The sequence below is a fragment of the Panulirus ornatus genome, chromosome 34, assembly GCF_036320965.1.
Source record: "Panulirus ornatus isolate Po-2019 chromosome 34, ASM3632096v1, whole genome shotgun sequence".
Taxonomy (NCBI): domain Eukaryota; kingdom Metazoa; phylum Arthropoda; class Malacostraca; order Decapoda; family Palinuridae; genus Panulirus; species Panulirus ornatus.
This window is the reverse complement of record NC_092257.1, coordinates 14,042,700-14,062,746: the sequence shown is the minus strand read 5'-3', so window position 1 is coordinate 14,062,746 and position 20,047 is coordinate 14,042,700. Positions and strand designations below refer to the sequence as shown.

The 20,047-nt window shown below is 42.1% G+C and overlaps 1 protein-coding gene across 5 annotated transcripts in view; it reads right to left on the bottom strand.

The window, feature by feature from the left end:
- Positions 1-13,727, bottom strand: part of LOC139759894 (uncharacterized) — a 295,508-nt gene extending 281,781 nt beyond the window's left edge. For all 5 annotated transcript variants that reach the window (XM_071682442.1, XM_071682445.1, XM_071682446.1 and 2 more), the window contains exon 1: positions 13,470-13,727. The gene's annotated coding sequence lies outside the window, so the exon portion shown is untranslated. The remainder of the gene's footprint in view (positions 1-13,469) is intronic.
- Between the last annotated feature and the right edge of the window lie 6,320 nt (positions 13,728-20,047).

Here is a 20,047-nt window from a genome sequence, read left to right as displayed (position 1 = left end):
TGTGTGCTCCGCACCACTAGCTAAACCAAGACGTGGAAGCCTAATGCATAAGGGTGGTGGTGAGGGGGTGTTTGGTGGACTCAGGGCAGTGGCAACACTAACTGCTGGCTGGATCCGTTACACCCCACGTCAGCTGTGTCCAGGTCTACTGCCTGCCATGGTCCGTCTCATGTGGGAATAATAATACGACCCAGGGAAGGGAGAACGCGGATGAAGGGAAGGGAAAGGGTAGGGAAAGGGGAGGGGAAGAATCAAGTGGTAGAGAGAGACATAAACCTGTGAGGATAGGGCCAGGTGGGTGTTGGTCAACAGAGACGCCTTCAGCCAAACACTTGGCACAAGCAGTCATGAATACACCTAATATGGGACTCCCCACCACCTACGCCGCACTGACCACGCACTATCAACTGCGTCACTTTATAAATTAATGTCTAAACGCTTCAGCTATGTATCCGTTTAGCCCTGGGGCTTTGCCGCATTTACAGAGGCGTCTAAGTCTATTGCCCTCAAATGTAAAAAACCCAACGATTTACAGCATTTTCGTGCATGGGTACTTATGATCAGGGGAAGTACTTACCATACCTATTGGTCGTATTTTCGTGCCCTGGTGATCAAATAGACTACCTCAGCGTACAAACGTAGCCGGAATCAATATGCAGAAACGATTAATGTACATGTAAATGAGGTGTGTGTGTGTGTGTGTGTGTGTGTGTGTGTGGCATCCTTCCACACCAACCGACTACAGCCCATTGAGTACTCGTCCAATGGCAACCTGAAGAGCGTAAAGCGAGAGAGTACGACCCGTCATCGTCTAGAAACCTGCATATTCCCACGGGTGAACTCCTGCCCTACTGACCACAAACCCTAGCCTGCTCCAGTCGTCAAACTTGTCTTATAACAAGAAAAAAAAATAATGGAAGCTCGTGATTGTAGCTGAGGGAGAGGAAAAAATGGCGCCACCACCACTTCAGTTACCTTACTTTTCCCCTCCGTGTGACGGGTTGTATTCTACACGAATCTAAAAAAAAAAAATACATCCAACAATCCACACTGTATGTCATCTAGAACATTATCCAATAAAGACATCATTGAGTATTCAAAGGAAAAAAAAAAGGGGTGTAATAATATGTCATGCATTAATACATTCACGGTGTAGTACAACGACAGATAAACTTCATTACCTTAAGTGGATACATCTCTCGTAATAATGATGAATAGCTTACATCATACACCATCATCATCTCCTCAGTACACAAACTGTCGGCCACTTTGAAAAAGCACAGATGCAAATGCGATTGGACTACAACGGTACTACCCTCTCTTGCCATCACCCACGACCACCTTGCGAGACTAGCCTGAACCCAAACCTAACGAGCAGTAACCACAATAATCGCCCATTCCTACATGATCAGGTAAAACATCTGGATACAACATGGTATATGACTCGCCATTACAATAGTCGATACACTGTCGAATACCGTTACGATGTTTACTAGCATTACGTCGATATGCATTTTCAAGAAAAGTGACTAAGGATCACTGAATCATTTTCCAATCCCTTCCGTCCTGCACCTTGGTAAAGAACGAGACATGCTTCCAGAACTGGCTGCAATAAGGGTATGACTAATCAAATGCCACACAGCTTCCGTGTACACAATATCTGTATGTACTTCAACCATACAACGTCATGTATCCCTTCCTCTTCATGACCCTCGCGTTCGACCCGCTATTCTGTAAAGCCTAACCACCAATTACCCATGTTTCCTTAGGGTCTGTAGACTTAAGTCTTCTTAGAGTCTACAGCCTTGAGTCTCCTTAGGGTCTACAGCCTTAAGTCTCCTTAGAGTCTACAGCCTTAAGTCTCCTTAGAGTCTACAGCCTTAAGTCTCCTTAGAGTCTACAGCCTTAAGTCTCCTTAGAGTCTACAGCCTTAAGTCTCCTTATCTATTTATCTATATGCTATGACACCACCACGGTCAAACATGTCAACAATTCTTACACATCCAGTGTTGCACATTTTGAGTTCATGGTGCAGGTTCGATTCAGAGAAGGAAAAAAAAAAGGAAAGTAGAACATAAGTGAGGAGCCTACTTCTGCTCACAACCTGCTTCCAGTAGATACCACGAGTACCACGGGAAGACCCTAAAGGTCTTAGTTGAACCGGATTGCTTCCTAAATGTGTGACAGACCAGAGAGATTCGTCGTCCAGGTAACCCAGACCCCTCTCCCGGGGAATCCACAACCATCTGATGTACCTTAATGTTGATAATTACGATACCTGAATGTTTCAAGACTGTATCCACTTTTTTTGTATCTAGTCTGTAGAACTTACCATAGGAAAGACTGTGTGGATGTATGAAATGAAGCTTCTGTAATGAACCAGTTTTGAAATACAGCTCGATAGCTGAAGTCTAATCCTAGTTATTCAGAGTATACTACACTGGTGTGGGTGGGAAAAGATCTTTGAACATTTCCAGTGCAAATTGCACAAAACTTAGTCTTCTGCTCTGGGTAAAAAGTAAATACCTGTTTACGGACTTAATGAATCAAATACACAGAAATGTATCAGGATCTCGAAGCAAAATATGATTGCGGTTAACATGTCACAAAAGAAACTCTGGTCAGTTACATATATCTCAGAGCAATGTAATTTCTATTTCATAAGGGAGATATGTGATGCAGGTATAAAAACACAGCATATCTTGTAGCCGTTACACTCAAGAGCCATGTAACTTGATGACGGAAGCTGTCATACCGCACACATACACACACACACCTACCGCTTTAGCGTTAATTCCACTTGACTACGATCCAGATTAGAATCAGTCTCCAGGACTATCAAGGGTTTAGGCAGTTTATTTCTTTCAGGCAACGCAAACTGGTCTCATAAAGCGCGCCAACTTAACAAGACATTTGCATACAAGAGTCATTTCCTAAACACGCCACAACACCGCCGTCTAGCGGTACATAACTAACTTTTATTAAGACATCGCGGATCATCATCCTATAATAACCCTTGCCCTATAACATTTCACTTGATGCCCTAAACACAAACATCAGAATTATATCACGCCTTGTATCCAGCACTTAACATGACGTCTGGACTATAAAGGTTTGAAGACACGTTTAAAAGTCTTCAGAGAACCTGCTTGGCTATCTTTAGCCGATAGGTACAAGCGCGCGTACTCTGAATGGACTGAGAAGTCCCGTTCACCTGCACTCGGGTAAAGCTACCGGTGAAGGCACGAGCTACCATGTTTGAACTGGGATGGTGATCAGCCATCGGCCAAGTAGAGTGTATCAAGGGCCAGCCCAGCACGCCATTACCTCTATACTATCAACCGCTCTGTTTACTTTACCGATCCGTTGTCGGTCCACATAAATCTTTTTATCAAAATGACCTTAATTACCTTTCACCCGAGACAGCCATGACTGAGGCATGTTTTGCCCGTACCGTGGCGGTCACTTTAAAAAAAAATAGGAAAATGCTAACACAAACGCTAAGTACACACCTAAGCCCGAAAACAAGCAGAACTTCCTGCTAAACTACTTTCCAAATCGGATATCCGCAGAGAGGCGGACAAGAAACAAGAGAACCGAGTTTATACAGAGCAAGCTTGAGACCTCTAACAGAAGGATCCTGACAACAAACACCCATTAGCATTACTCCAAACAACGTAGAAGTTTCATACCACGAAATATCATTCACATGAGCTTCCTTACACTGCATCCCCCAGTGAAGCTAACGTCCTGCAGTCTTTCGACTCTGGCACGGGAGTGATGGGTCTATTGTCTAACCTTATTCCATCTTGGCAACACCCATCATACCTGTTTGTCCAGCACTATCCTGCACAGCTCTAAGATCAGCCTAGTTCCCACAAGACTCCAGCACTTTGCTCTTGGGTCACAAAGAACACTGAGTAGTAAGGTTAGCCTCGTCCCCCTTAGGGCCACACAGACTATAATACTTGGGTGTAGGATTAGCTTAATTCTCCACAGCAGTAAGGTTAGTAGACAAATACTTGGCTGTAGGGTTAATACAGTTCTCCGTAGTGCTCATGATTTAACTCTAGGCTTACACTAGCTCTCTCTCTCTCTCTCTCTCTCTCTCTCTCTCTCTCTCTCTCTCTCTCTCTCTCTCTCTCTCTCTCTCTCTCTCGAAAAGCCAAGCACTCAGCTTTAGGGTGAGCAGCGTACTTCTAAAAGGCATGGTCCTAACCTCCACTAGGAAATAACATGAAAGACTCGGTTAACATATTACCATGACGATCAAAAGACACGACCCGCACCTTGAATATCTGTTCTCTCCCAACTCTTCACCCACGTACCCTGCATCCGTCAGAGACACTGGAATGAGCAAGAGAAATCTAGGAAAGCTCTGGACATGTAATTCCAAAGTGTACCAGACCAGCAAAGGCTGTGGTGGCTACGTGGACCAACGGGCCGCGGCTTCCAACAGCTTAGTCGACCAACAAGCCAACTCAGCAACCTTGGACCACTTTAAGGTAACTCTTCGTCGTGCCCAGACAGCACTTAGCGCCCCCTCAATGTCCTCTACTTAACCTTACGGCCATCCCAGTGAACGTTACTGCACCCATAATTCCCGGAGACACTCACCAGCCACCAACAACCCACCCACCAGTGAAAACAAGTTTGCGTCTAACCCGCAGCTCCTGACAAACAGACCTTAACCTCTCAACTTCCTACAACTGTGTGTCTTGCCTACATAACATCGAAGTGACGTAATGCCTCCCAACGATACTCACCTTCATTCCAAAGTGGCAGGTGTATGTGGCTGCACTGCAGTCCAGCCTAAAGGTGTGTGCATATATATATATATATATATATATATATATATATATATATATATATATATATATATATATATATATATATATTTTTTTTTTTTTCATACTATTCGCTATTTCCCGCGATAGCGAAGTAGCGTTAAGAACAGAGGACTGGGCCTTTGAGGGAATATCCTCACCTGGCCCTCTTCTCTGTTCCTTCTTTTGGGAAAAAAAAAAAAAAAAAAAAACCGAGAGGGGAGGATTTCCAGCCCCCCGCTCCCTTCCCTTTTAGTCGCCTTCTACGACACGCAGGGAATACGTGGGGTGGGTGGGATGCAAGTGAATGCTAAGGGGCAGCAGTAGGATGTTAGTTTATAACTCCTCCACGAGGCAAGTCTGGATAAAGACTGCTAGAAATACTTACCATAAATATCACACAACCAGACATGCCTCTTGTCATCACGTCAATTTCTCTTGCACATGTTATGAAGTTCCTCTCTGAATATCTCCCATTCCTTACCTCACCTTGTGCCATGCTATACTCAATCTCTCCTGCCTGAGATACACAATCCAGAACGAAATCAATTTGTGTTTAATATCTGGGACGTTAACCCTCCTCAAAAAAAAAAAAACCCAGTTCATCATACTAATGAATTCCAAAGTCGCACTGAGAATGAGTAACAGCGTCTGAAATCACTCCCGTTTACTGATTAATCTTGGATGAAAGTCATGGATAAGAATGGTAACTGGTAGGGATGTATTGCATAAGAAATGAAGTTCAATGTTTGAAAATAAATCATTCCTCTTTCCACATTCACTCGTTACATTTATTGCTTGCCAAATGTCAGCACAACAGTTCTGGGTGTGTTTCCAATTAAATGCTTCTTCCTTTTATTTATAGTTTCAACTTTAGAGAGAGAGTTCTGGTGTGTGTGTGTGTGTGTGTGTGTGTGTAATCAACTATCTATCCTGTACACGAAAGGAATTTAACTCTCGTGGGACCCCAATTTCATGAGCATCTCCACTAACATACAACTTTTTTTTTTTAAATTCACGTATCGTACGCTGTCCTCATTTCCTATATTCTCATCTTCAGGTCACTCCATTCGCTAATCTTATACTAGATAAGTTCTTTACATCCTTTCTCTATTTTTCTCTAATTCATATCGTCCTCTGGCTCTATTCCTGCATCTTTAAGAAAATTGTGCACTATATAGATTAAGCTGATTTAAAAGCTTTAAGGCTGTGATCAGACCACCCCTCACTCTTCTTTCTTCTATGGTGGGCATATCTAAGGCCTTTAGCCTTTCCCTGTAACTCATCTCGTCTGACTCCAGTCCAATCTTTGTTGCCCTCCTCTTGACCTTCTTCATTAGTTCTCGCTGCTTCTATAAATGCCGTGATCAAACCTGGGAAGCACATTCAAGTTTTAGCTGAACAGTTCCTTGTCCACATACTTGAATAACCACATTCAGGTAGGAGTCCATACCTTTTGGTAAGTCATCTACATGCATGAGCAATGGTCTCAGAGCAGAATCCTGGGGGATTCCACTGGTGACCTCAATCCATTTCGAGAAGGCTCCTCTGACATGCGTCCTTTGTCTCCCTTGCACTAATCATCGAAGGAGTTTTCCCCTTATCCAGCATCTTAATCAGCCTCCCAAGTGGCACTGTGCCACGATCTTATTAACAATCCAGATCCAAACATCCCACCCAGCCTTCTCTTGTGTCAAAAAAGAGACCTCACTCTCTCATAAAAATCTATGAGATTCATTAAACAAAACCATTTGGTCTTTCCTTTTGATAACGTCTCTGCTTTCCGATTCTCTTTTCCACCATCGTACATATCACCCACACTCGTCAGTGGCAATAGTCTGTAGTTCAGCGTCTGTTCCCAGTCTCTTTTCTTATTTATAGGCAAGACCTCTGCCCTTTACCACTCCTCTGGAACTTCTTCCTTCTCCAGTAACGTCCTGAGCAGCATTTCTAGCGATTTATCAAGAGTGTGTGCACACATCTTCAGTACATATGGTGAAATTTCATCATGAGTGTGAAGCTTGTATGGGTGAAGCCACTTTAGTATTCTGTTCATGTGTTTTGTAGATATCTCAATGCTTTCTAGGACCTCCTCTCCGTTATATTTCATTGGCGTTGAGGCTATAGAGGATTCCACTGTTAAAACACTTTTGAACTTAGTCAATGAGTTCCTCACGTATCCTTACATCATCCTTTACAACTCTTCTCCGTGAATCCTCATCTTGTTTAATTGTTCTTTATCTGACAATCTAATCCTGATGGATTTTCTTCTGTCTTGTCCACATTATTCTTTTCAAAGCTTCTTTGTTCCTCCTTTCTTGCCTGGTTGGAGCGACACCTATATTTCTCTGACCTCCTTTTTGCTTTTTGACATCTTTTCTTGAACCATTCCTCCCTCTTTCTCAATCTTCCCTCTGTACTTAACGCCACAGATAACCATGTTCCTACTCCTTCACTGTAAATTTCACGGAACATTTCACCACACAGCGTTGGCACCTGATTGCTGAACTACATTTCGCAATATATGTTATCGTAGGAATTATCATCTCTTCTTTTTCCTAACATGTGTAGCCTATCATTTATGATTTTCTCAATATCTAAGTTAGTATGTGTTAAGATCTAGTATACCTCCCTTTCATTCTAGTATGTTTATGATATGCTGGTATAGGAAGATGTCCTGTACACATGCCAAATACTGGGCTCTGTCACAATAAGGATCGAGGTTCCCTTAGTCTGTCACTTTATAACTGAGATCCCTCATTAATATACCATCTCTGAGAAGTGCACAGTTTCACTGTCCCACGTACCATCCTCACTGTTATTTCACTATTAGCAGTGTGTATTAACTCTGGATCATCAAAATTATTCGAAGATTTATATCAACACCACTATGCACTTCTTTTCCACAGCTACCCTCCCCATTGTGTAATCAGAACGAGCCATCTTCAACCATTTCCTGATACTTGCAGTATCTCCTGAAGTGCGATCCTTAAACTCTAGCTCTCTGCCATTCATTACTGATCCATCTGCACTTGAATGCATTACTTTCACCGAACATTCCTGACCTCTCTGTGGTGCAGGGGGTTCCGTCCTCTTGCCACATAAGCTGTCTTCCTTTTTTTTTTCTTGCCTTCTGACTGTATTCTTTGCGCTTCTTGTTTCCTCCCTCTCCTGACCTACTCTTTTTTTTTTCTTTTTGCCTCCCTCTCTTGGCCTATCACTTCTGATGATTACGCCCACTGATTTCTACCTTATTTTAGAAGTTCCTTAGCCTTCCTCAGTATATCTCAGGGAGCAACCATAGCGGGTCGTCCCCTTAACGTCTTGGTTACAACCATCAATTCTTTTCCCAATTCTTTCATCACAAGACATTGTGTCTGGCAATTCTATAGCCACTGTTAATTCATTAATGAACATTCATTCTTTCCCTTATCCTATTCATTCTTTTCTGGTGCATGAAGTTCCAGTTCAAAGATAATGATTTACGTCTATCAAACCCTTGGTTCGCTCGTTTTCATGTTCCCCACTTTACATTTTCTATAATCCCCTCTTTTGCTAACAGTGATCGTGTATGCTCCGCACTTTCCTAATATTTTCATCTACCAGACGATATATTTTCCCAAACGGTCTATCTCCAACACTGCATGTCATTTTTTCTACAGATTCACGCAATATCCCGCGTACCACTGTTTCAATATCCACTGGTTCCTACCCCTCTGCATTAGTCTCCGAGGCTTCGAATCTGTTGACCAGCCGTAAACACTACTGCTCGCCCTTTTTGCCCACCATTGTCAATAGTTTTAGTTCTTTGTGTTGTGGACATATTCTTCTCGTTCAATAGCCTCTGGACTTCCAAATTAGAACTGACTCTTCTGACCATAGGTTCTCGTCAGTCATTCTATCTTCTTATATCTTGCTTATGTAGCTTCGGAATCCCTTCAACCGTTGCGAATCTGTCTTCATGACCGGAATGAATATTCTTTAATATCCTAAGAGTTACTTCCTCATCTGACGACAATTCTCCCACTTCCACTGCTATTCTAACCCTCATTTTGCCACAATGAAATGATAAATACAAAGAGATGTTTCATTTCAGGGGACCCTTCACACTCTCTTCGCGCCACCCTCCTCCATCCTGCACAAAATAGGATGGGGATGCAGAGTTTCTGATGTTGTTGAGACATCCTCTTCTCTCCTCGATCACAAAGTTCTCGAAATATGTTTCAGGAGAAAACAGGGAGTACACACACACACACACACACACACACACACACACACACACACACACACACATACCAGCTCGGTAGTAAAGCCAACACAAAACAGCGAAAATAACTCTTCCATGCAAGAGTAATCAATAACCAACTGCAGGAGTGTAACGGATCAAAGTTATATCACGAAAGTCAGTGTAAAAAAAAAATAGACATACGGTTTGTGAACTGATATGAGTGTACTGAGGCAGGAATAGTCTCCATCCCGTTAGCATGAACTATATGAATAGCTAAACCTGCGCTACCGAAATTCATAGAACATACGTCTCTTCGTTGTATATCAACTGACTGTTACATTTCTTTCTTGTATCTCCCCTGATGAAGTGATTATTACACGAAAGTGCACTTGGGAGCTTATATTTCATTTCTCCGTGGACTAAGGAATATACATGATCACACAATTGTAATCCTTTCCAATATATATATATATATATATATATATATATATATATATATATATATATATATATATATATATATATATATATATATATATATATATATATATATATATATATATATATATATATATATATATATATATATATATGACAGCCATGGAGGCCTTGATCTTATATCACAACTCAAGTAAACGCATACTGCCCATACGTATAAGCATCCAGGTACCAATTACCGATGTAATATAACCTGTGGCTGCCCGTAAGAGTAGCCACCAGGTGGCCAGACCAGCCACTGGTTCAATCCACCAAGCGTGACCAATCCAGATCTCGGTATTACCATGTGTTAAAACTGATAAAACTAAAGTTAGGATACTGTGTTGATGCCCAAAATAACGGGTCGCTGCGTAGCTACAAAGTAAACCATGAAGGCAGTTCTTTTAACAGAGCAGATGGGAGGAACTGTATCCAACACAGCAATGAAGTATACTTAATACAGCAGATACTATGGTCATGTCACACCTAAACCTCGACTCTTCCTCTCTCACCTCCGCGATAAATAAACACACACACAGACCAAGAGGGAAGACACGCCCCATCCTATCACCTTGGAGTCTCCTCTCCCGTAAAAGGAAGAAGAGAATGCACCTGCTCATCAGTAAAACGGCACCCTCAATGGCTGACATCAGCGAGCTGGAGGAGGTAAGGTGTGGGAGGTGGGTGGCGAGGCAGCACCGAGGTGGGGGGGCAGTCGTGATGTGCGCATCACCGCCACACGGACCGGTACGGTAAAAATAAAAATAACCGTCGTATGATAAAGAAAAAAAAAAAAAAAAAGAGCATCATGAGCACACGATGCGGGGATGAAATTCACGTTCAGGAGTTTAATTCTTTTAGGGAATATGCGATTAACACATCAAAGGAAGACTTGGTGCACTGTTCACGGAAATATGCAAGGTCTACAAAAGTCGCAAACAAAGCCATTAAAAGATTACATATGTAAAAGAGGGGGCACTTTGATGCCATGTGACGTGCCTGTCTCCAGTGGCAGTGGTATTAACCATTTAGGCTCGACGGCACGACCCCTTATGTATGATGACCTAATCTATGACCTGACCCCGAAAGGTCAAGTCAAAGGTCGCGTCATCATACCCAAGGGTCGCACCGTCGTACTCAAGGGGTTACTGAAACGGTCTGATGTAAACAGGTAATATCTGCTATACAAATGGCTGTATAAACATCTAATGACTGATGTAAACTACTGACATCTGTGACATAAACAACTGATGTTTGTGACAAACAAATGTCTAACAATCAACCCCAGTGAATAAAATGATCTGATGTAAATAAATGATGCTTGTGATGTATACAAACTGCCTGATGCAAATACCTTTACCATAAAATTCCTAACAACATTGAACGATACGATTTCTCGTGTAAAAGCCTGATTATGATGCTGATTTCTAAGCACGGACTTTGAAACTAAAGTTTCCAGTGTGGTGCATTAAGATACTTCAACTGACGTCTGTGATATAAAGTCTTCTCATCATATCCTCCTTAATGATTTACGAGCTATATTTCGTTAGGTATTATACTGCAAGTTTACGTTTTATGAGCCAGGCTGTTTTTGCTACTGCAAGTACTATCCATTTCGTTATATTGCTTTACAGTGCTCGATTGTTTATATGCTTGAACGGTTTGCACATGGGTAATGGTGGTAATAAAGGTGGAACGACCTCGAAGTACAACCTTTCCGTTCATTACAACCACGAAGGTCGTAACTACCACTTTCCCTGTCTCGCTACACAGACACACGACTGGTCTCCTGTTAGGGCAACAGCCACGACATTCCGTTCCAATATGGCTTTCGTTTGGCTACAACCAGGTCTGGTCGTGTGCACAATGTCGTTCCCTGATCCATCACTTGTTAGTACTGTATCATAAACATAAGGGACCCAATGAACTTCAAAAAAAAAAACCCGTAAAAACAAAAGTCATACACGATTTCAGCCAGGTTGCGACAGATATACACAGTAGGCCTTTAAGACATCTATCTCAACCCTACATATTGTCTAAATGATTAGCAGAACTTAAAGGAATGTTTGGTCCCAAACTAACCTTCGTGAAGGCAAGTGAATTCAGCCTCCAAAAACAACTGCAGAGTATATGTCTGGTGTACAACAGCAGACAAAATCTAACCAAACGAGACTGTATGAAGTAAAGGTTCCATGATGACTGCAGACCAATGAGAATGAAGAGAAATGGATGGAGAATACATTAACATGAAAAATACTATTGATGAAAAACGAGACGTGATAAAGTCAAATAATGAAGACAAAACAACGAAAGATAATTAAAAGATAATGAGACAAAATGCAACAGTGAATCAGACAAAGTTTGTTTTTAGAAATCAGATAAACACCACCGCAGCTCAATCAATTTATGAGAAAAAAATCTCTGAACACATTCTCTTCCGGTGGAGCGGCACACGTGCGAGCTCAGCGAAAATGCTCAGTTGAAGGTTATACATGTGCGAGCCGCAAGCCTAAGATAATGTGTATTACAAATGAAACTTCCTACCTTGCAGGTCGTTCGGCGACACTGAGGATAACTATGCCAAGCCACAAGTCTTACGACCCTCTGTTTAACAATGCCTGACTGACTGACTGATTCTGCGTCAATATGTTCCACAGGAATATTGCAAGTGCAGATGTCAAATACTGAGACATGGGCTCCTCTCAATTCACCGTGTGGTATCACTGGTAAAAGCTACAACTTGCAAGTGGGTTGGCGAAATTCACCTCAAAACGCAAGCCTGCCTCTTGACTTGGGATCTAATTAACTACATGGGGCTTGCAACTCCACTGCAAGTAATAATTATAACCTTCAGAACAGTCTAATGCAACTACCGTTCAAAATCTGAAGGTTGCGTTCACCAGCATCTCAAGAGAAAGTGAAGGCCATATAATTCTTACATATATTTAGAGGGAATGATGTATTTAAGCAGATTTACTGAACTTTAAAGAGATCTGTCATGACGAGTGCGACGATAGTGAGAACATGAAGGTGAGGATAGTGACAGAAATGTTAGGTGACAGAATCTTGGCGATCCGAAGATGACACTGAACGATATAGGTGGATCGCTTCTACGAGAGCGGTATACAAGCAGCAATTGAGAAATGTGATACTGAAAGGTTCATGATGGTAAGAAGGGTACGAGAGTAATCACTACGGTAATACATATCATTAGAGGAATGGAAAGACTTTAATGAGAGCGATTTCAAAGTGACAGTGATGATAAGGCGAGAGGAAAGGATGGCATTTGATGACTGTGTTGGTGACCATATTATGTCAGGTAGTGATAATAGAGAGACGTGGATGCAACGAAGAGTGAGCGATTACTTAACAGGATAACGACAAGAACATAGCTAACCAGGACATCAGATAGATAACAAACTATACACAAGTTTAACCTTAAATTGCCTAACCATCTTTAACTTAAATCAGTGCCCTTGACTTCACCCTGTGACACAGTAATAATTTTACAGTCGGTCATTCGATTTAGTCAAGTTGCACGTGTTACAAAGGGGGCATTAACTTCTGTACCTAGAATAACTGGTTTCTTTCTTCATCAGTATTCTGGTCAAGGTTTGCAACGTTACTACATATTATGCTTTATATATATATATATATATATATATATATATATATATATATATATATATATTCTAGCCGAAGAGTCTGAAACGCTACACAACAGAAGACTTCAGCATCCTAGAAGTTGAGGAGATAAATGTCATACGTGGTTTAAACACGTGGTTTATTTATAGAGCTATGTCGCGTGCTAACGCGAGTGTAACATCTTCAGTCCCTACCTGTAGAGTCGTGCATGTGGTACAGATAGGATCATGTACCACTGTCAATGCTAAAGCTGCAGTAGCTGGCCAGGTAAGCCGATATACAAATTAACTTACCTGTCCTTTGTTGTATCCCACACGAGCCGAACCACCCTGCCGACCGGTCTGTGGAAGGTACTCACAAGAAAACTGTTATATTTCCTTTATCTCATGTACAAATTGATAAAATTGAGGATTTCAATGATCACTCTCACTTTACGAAATCTTTGGAATATTCCGATCGAACTGTCAGCCTTTCAAAATCACAACTTTGCATGAATTACGAGTATATATCAGGAGATCCAGTCGTCACACGATCACCCACTGCACCAACTCTACACTGACAACTTTCCGAGTCGCTCAGCCTGGCGTCGCCCAGCTGACACGAGAGTCCAACTAGTCGTTTTAAATTATTATTTTCGTCCTCATCCAGACATTTAACTGTGTTCAAACTGAGATTCATTGTGGTTTTAGGAAAGGTGATCTGTAGCTAATACACCCCCTATACCCTGTCTGGAATCCAAATGACTGAATATTTTCGAAAAGTCATTTATTGTTCAAAGATTTTATATTCCGTTTGCACGCAGTGTAAGGTACCAGTCATGTACATAGTGGTAAACACAAGAATTCTGTCAATGGTTGTTAGTACTACCGTGTGAATATCGGATAACACCAGGAGATACGTACAAAGAAATAAACAATAGCTGGCAACTGATGTCATGTCCTGCCTAAGGGGGTGGGTGCGCGCGCAGCTGACCTGCTGTTGGTCTGCTTCTCAATGCACTAGGGAATACTCTACTCTAATGTTGTTTAGCCAATTGTAAATAAACACGATGTCTATATAAACCCGGTCGGTAGACCGCACAACTACCATAAGACCATAAAGAAGGTGTAGTTATACAATTAAATGATAATTCAGAAGCACGCATCTTCACAAAGTTATTATAGTCGAAAGATAATTACTTTGGTTGATTCAAAGAAATATATTCAACCAGTATGTTGAGCTCCAGTGCAGTAGATGAGTATATCAAATGCGCCTAGTCCATGCTCGCTTGCCCTTACAAGATAACGTCGTGGCCAAATACTCTCGCTTGTGTACCAAACATGACCAAACTTGCTCTTACCAGTCAGCACATGTCAGGATGTATGCGCATCAGCTAAATTAGTTCCTAAAATTCGCCGCTCGCCAGTTTTTTGTCCGTATATTCCGTCTGTATTTTCACGCGCCCGCAGAAGGGGGCTTTTGACTCCACCTACGCATTACATGTGGCATATGGAACATATATTTTTTCTTGTTTTGGGAGGGTGACGTGGATATTCAAACACTGGCGACATCATTCCTCAAATACCCAATGAGATGTTCTTTAATGGCGTAAATGACATACATGCCGACAGGTGACCCCGTTACCCTCGAGGATGTTTAAATTAAGGCCATCCACGACCCCCAAAAGCTTGCGACACTTAAACCGATGACTGGCACAGCGCGCGTCCTGGCGCAATGCTTACGAATCTTGACCGAAATGTTCCATTTGAAAACATTTCTCTGTGACGTCAAAGGTAAACAAAGAATTACCCAGACGCCATTCATAATGAAACTGTTTACGCAGAATCGTATGAGAACTTGTTGATAGTGTGGAGACGAGCAATTAAATGCCCCAAACTATTTCATGGGCGCACGCCAACATTGTTCGGAATTCACAAATATAGAGTAATTCAATAGCTTCACAAGTAAATGTGTGTGTGTGTGTGTGTGTGTGTGTGTGTGTGTGTGTGTGTGTGTGGCCTAAACAACTGGGCCATAAGGCGTGCAGCCCGTGCCATTTCGTAGGTACAGCGGGATTCGAATGACATATCAATGGCAGGAAAAAGCACAATAGTCTTATATGTATGTGTACATCTCGAGGCTCCGTTACAGTCAGAAGCAGGGAAACGATGAGCTCTTTTGGAGCAAGATGTTTTCACGGCAAGACTGTACTCCCTTTCCAATAAAGATGATTGTACAGGATTGCCGAAGGTGACTTTTCACTTGCGGCTTAACCACAATTAGATGAAGGCCTCTAATGCATGTAATTATTTCAACCATACAATCCTAACACCCCTTTTAAGGGGCTCCCGCAGCTTCAAGGCTGCGCTAGAATCAGTAGCAGGGAAATCATGTCTTCTCTTGGAGTGATAAATTCCTCGACGAGATTGTACTCCTTTTCGTCCATTGATAATGATACGACCTTGCTGAACATCAGCTCAGGGGTCAACCTACATTCCCAAGGCTGTGGTACAATCAGTAGCAGGGAAAGGATGGACTCCTTTGAAGCGAGTTCTTTGACAAGACTGTACTGTGTTTCGCCAGCTGACGCTGCCACAGCCACGCCAAAGAGACCCTTCACCCGTGGTAGAACCTTAAGCAGACGGAGTCCGGCAACACTATGGCATGCATATCCTTTGGGTAGAGCTAAAGAGTGGATGCAAGCAAATTAGGCCTTTCTTCCTCTTTTCCTCGCACTACCTTACTCATGCGGGAAACAGCGAACGAGAATGACAGATGTGTTCTACTGAGGTCAGGCCGTAAAGCAGGACAAGGAAGAGGGAAGCTGGCGATAGAGAAAAGGAATGTAACATTAATATCTTGTAACTCCTTTTACTCAGAATTGCAAATTTTCTTCAATTCTTTTCGTTTGACATTCGTCCCCTCTAGTAAGTAAACTATAATGGCATAGTTATTCCGCTTATCACGAATTTGGTTTTCTATAAATCATGTGTCATCGTTGTCTGTTTTGAGGGAAACTTACGTATGTTTCTCCTTGCGGTGGTGAGGCATCAAACTTGATTGAGCTTTATTAGAAAAATCTGTGGTATAGGAATTGTAGATTAGGTTAGGTTTTATTGGAAATAGATGTCTTAAGTATAAATCTAATGGTAGATATGCCAATAACGAAGGTTTCCACAGTAACATGCACAATGTTCGAACGATAATATCATTCAAGACTTAGCGATGTGACATAATTACGATAGAACTGAATGCCTTATTCCAAGTAAGTGTTACTGTGAACAAATACATCAGGCTGCAGTTTCTTAAACTCTATAGCAGATGAAACACAAGTCTGTTTCGTCGAAGTAGTCATGGATATCCCTGGCCAATAGCAAGCATCAAACAAGATCATAATCTTACGTTAATGACTTCAAATTGGAAAATATGTGTGCAGAAATGTAAAGAATAAGTCCGAGATAAGGATTATCAGTCTGAAAACATGCATTCTCCTCCCTATAGATAAAGGGCAGACATAATAGCAAACCAAATCCAATCCATGGCTTTGGCTGCGTGGTTTAACGAATTACTGAAACCACGAAGGCATGGTTTACCATGTGGCTAATCTATTTTCATAATCACCCCACGACCAACTTCTGTGAGAGTCCTGGTCTTACTCAGGACCTAAAGGTTTCTGCATCCTAAGGATGCGCAGCTCCCAGTTGCAGGGAAATGTAGACTCCTTCCGAGCGAGGAGTTCTTTGATGACAAGACTGTACTCCCAATGGTAGTGGGAAACCCATGGCATATTGCAGACAATCAGCAAAACCAGGTCATGCTGTAGACCGAAGATCAACAAAACCAAGATATATTGCAGGCCTACTGTTGGTGAAATCTTCCCATACCGTGGATCTGAGTTTAACAAAACCAGCCCATACTGTAAGCCTAGGGCGACACACGTCATGTTATAGATCTAAGAAAACAAGCCAGACCACTGTAGGTTTTGAGCGCATGCAAATTACACCATCACGCGTCGCATTTCCTGCTGTGACAACACACCACCTTCAGCACAGAGTAAAACAAAATTAGACAAATACTTCAAATGACTGCAAAAGTCCCTCATGGAATGGATATTTAAAGGACTACATACAAACAAATACTCCACGGACATTGCAGCAGACCCCGAATACAAATATATCAATGCCCGCCTGATCATTACACACACACACACATATCTATCTATCTATCTACCTATCTATATATATATATCATCCCTGGGATAGGGGAAAAAAGAATACTCCCCACGTATTCCCTGCGTGTCGTAGAGGGCGACTAAAAGGGGAGGGAGCGGGAGGCTGGAAATCCTTCCCTCTCGTTTTTATATTTTCCAAAATAGGAACAGAAAAGGGGGCCAAGTGAGGATATTCCCTCAGAGGCCCAGTCCTCTGTTCTTAACGCTACCTCGCTAATGCGGGAGATGGCGAACAGCTATAGATAGAGTTGTGCGGAGGAGGGTGGATGTGCTGGAAACGAGATGTTTGAGGACAATATGTGGTGAGAGATGGTTTGATCGAATAAGTAATAATAGGGTAAGAGAGGTGTTTGGTAATAAAAAGAGTGTGGCTGAGAAAGCAGAAGAGGGTGTTTTGAAATGGTTTGGTCACATGGAGAGAATGAGTGAGGAGAGATTGACAAAGAGGCTATATGTGTCAGAGGTGGAGGGAACGAGGAGAAGTGGGAGACCAAATTGGAGGTGGAAAGATGGAGTGAAAAAGATTTTGAGTGATCGGGGCCTGAACATGCAGGAGGGTGAAAGGCGTGCAAGGAATAGAGTGAATTGGAACTATGTGGTATACCGGGGTCGACGTGCTGCCAATGGACTGAACCAGGGCATGTGAAACGTCTGGGGTAAACCATAGAAAGTTTTGTGGGGCCTGGATGTGGAAAGGGAGCTGTGGTTTCGGTGCATTATACATGACAGCTAGAGACTGAGTGTGAACAAATGTGGTTTTTGTTGTCTTTTCCTAGCGCTACTTCGCACACATACGGGGGGAGGGGGGTTGTCATTTCATGTGTGGCGGGATGGCGACGGGAATAAATAAGGGAAGACAGTGTGAATTATGTACATGTGCATATATGTATACGTCTGTGTGAGTATATACATATATATATACGTTGAGATGTATAGGTATGTATATACATGTGTATGTGGGTGGGTTGGGCCATTCTTTCGTCTGCTTCCTTGCGCTACCTCGCTAACGCAGGAGACAGCGACAAAGTATTATATATATATATATATATATATATATATATATATATATATATATATATATATATATATATATATATATATATACATATAAGCTAAGCAATCAAAGCAGGCCGTCCGAGGCTATTAGGACTAGGACTGGCTTTATCATTGACATTATACTTACAGTTGGCAGGTTAATGGGGAAACTACAGTAAAGTACCGGGTAGACCCATACACGATGAAGAAAAAGACCGAAAAATTCGGGTTCCTTTGGACTATGCCACAGCCGATGGCGTAACGGACAGTGAAGCATGAAAACAGTGCAGTCTCACGCAACGCACGGAGGCCTGTGGTGACTGCAAATCATTTCGTTAGCAGGGGACAAGTCTGCATGCAAAACGAGCATCTCTGACGTACCGTAGCATGCCTGGGTGTGACCATGCTGTTTATAAACGAAGGTGTTTGGGAATTCTAAGCGTTACTTCATAACCAACGGTCACACCTCACGCTGCGTTTATGAACAGTTGCAAGGTTGTTAGGGTCTCTTCCTCCCGTCAGGTCGACTTCATTTTAGGATTCTACCCTTATTTTTCTCATCCAAGTATATCAAAGTTAATCCCCATTTGCGCCCCTGACAAGCCCATTCTCAAAAAATCTTTTATGAAACTCATGGTTCATAATCTGATACGAAACACGCGAGGCCTATAAACGAGACTATGCTCGATAAAGGTTAGAAACACACTAGCCCTTGACGCCTTTCTGTTTTCATACGGGCCTTGTGTAAACCAGTTGCTTAGTGATTCCCCTATCCGTTGGGGGTAATGGGGATTGTCATAGGTTCACTCTGAGTGACCATGATGATTTATGATTCTCTATGACAATCTACTATATTCACACGGATCAGGAAGCACGAAAGGAGGCAATGAGCTATTGCAGGAGGGTTGAGACAGGCTAGGCAGGAGCGTATTCATGGTCAAGAGGTCGGGGAGCGAATTACTTAACTTTCAGGGAGAAAGGGGCGAATAATGAACTTTCGGGAGGAAGAGACTTATGAACTTTCAGGGGAGGGGGCGAATTATCAACTCGCGACCTTAGAAAGACGAACATCTCAAAAGAATATGTAAAAATTAAACGCATCTTAGAGACCTTGGCAGCTTTTCAGATATTTGTATGCAACATTCGATTCCGAATATTCATCCACTTCTCAAAACAAAATACAGGTGTATAGAGGTAAGTTTACGACAAGACTGGTGACAGTATGTAAGCGATTTTAAACATGTATTTGATAACATATAACAGGAAACTCCAGGAAGTTTTGTTCGATGAGGGAAAAAAATCAAAATACTTATGCAGGTACAGAACATTTCGTTACTTTTAACTTACGTCCGTGTTTTAGGAAGATGGTGAATCTGACGCTAGTTCCACAAGTCACCGAGTATAAATCACTGAAAAACTTAAGCTGACATTGTTGAATACACATCGATTTATCTCCTTTCGAGGGAATAAAAGGGATAGAATAAATGTAAAAGTGTATAAATCATTCATACTAAATTCATTACACACTGTGAAGGTCAAGGGAGGACGGCCGGGCGAACGACCCCGTCCATTCCCGCTCCTCTCGTTACGTCCCTGTCGACGGATAACTAAATGGTATTAAAGGAA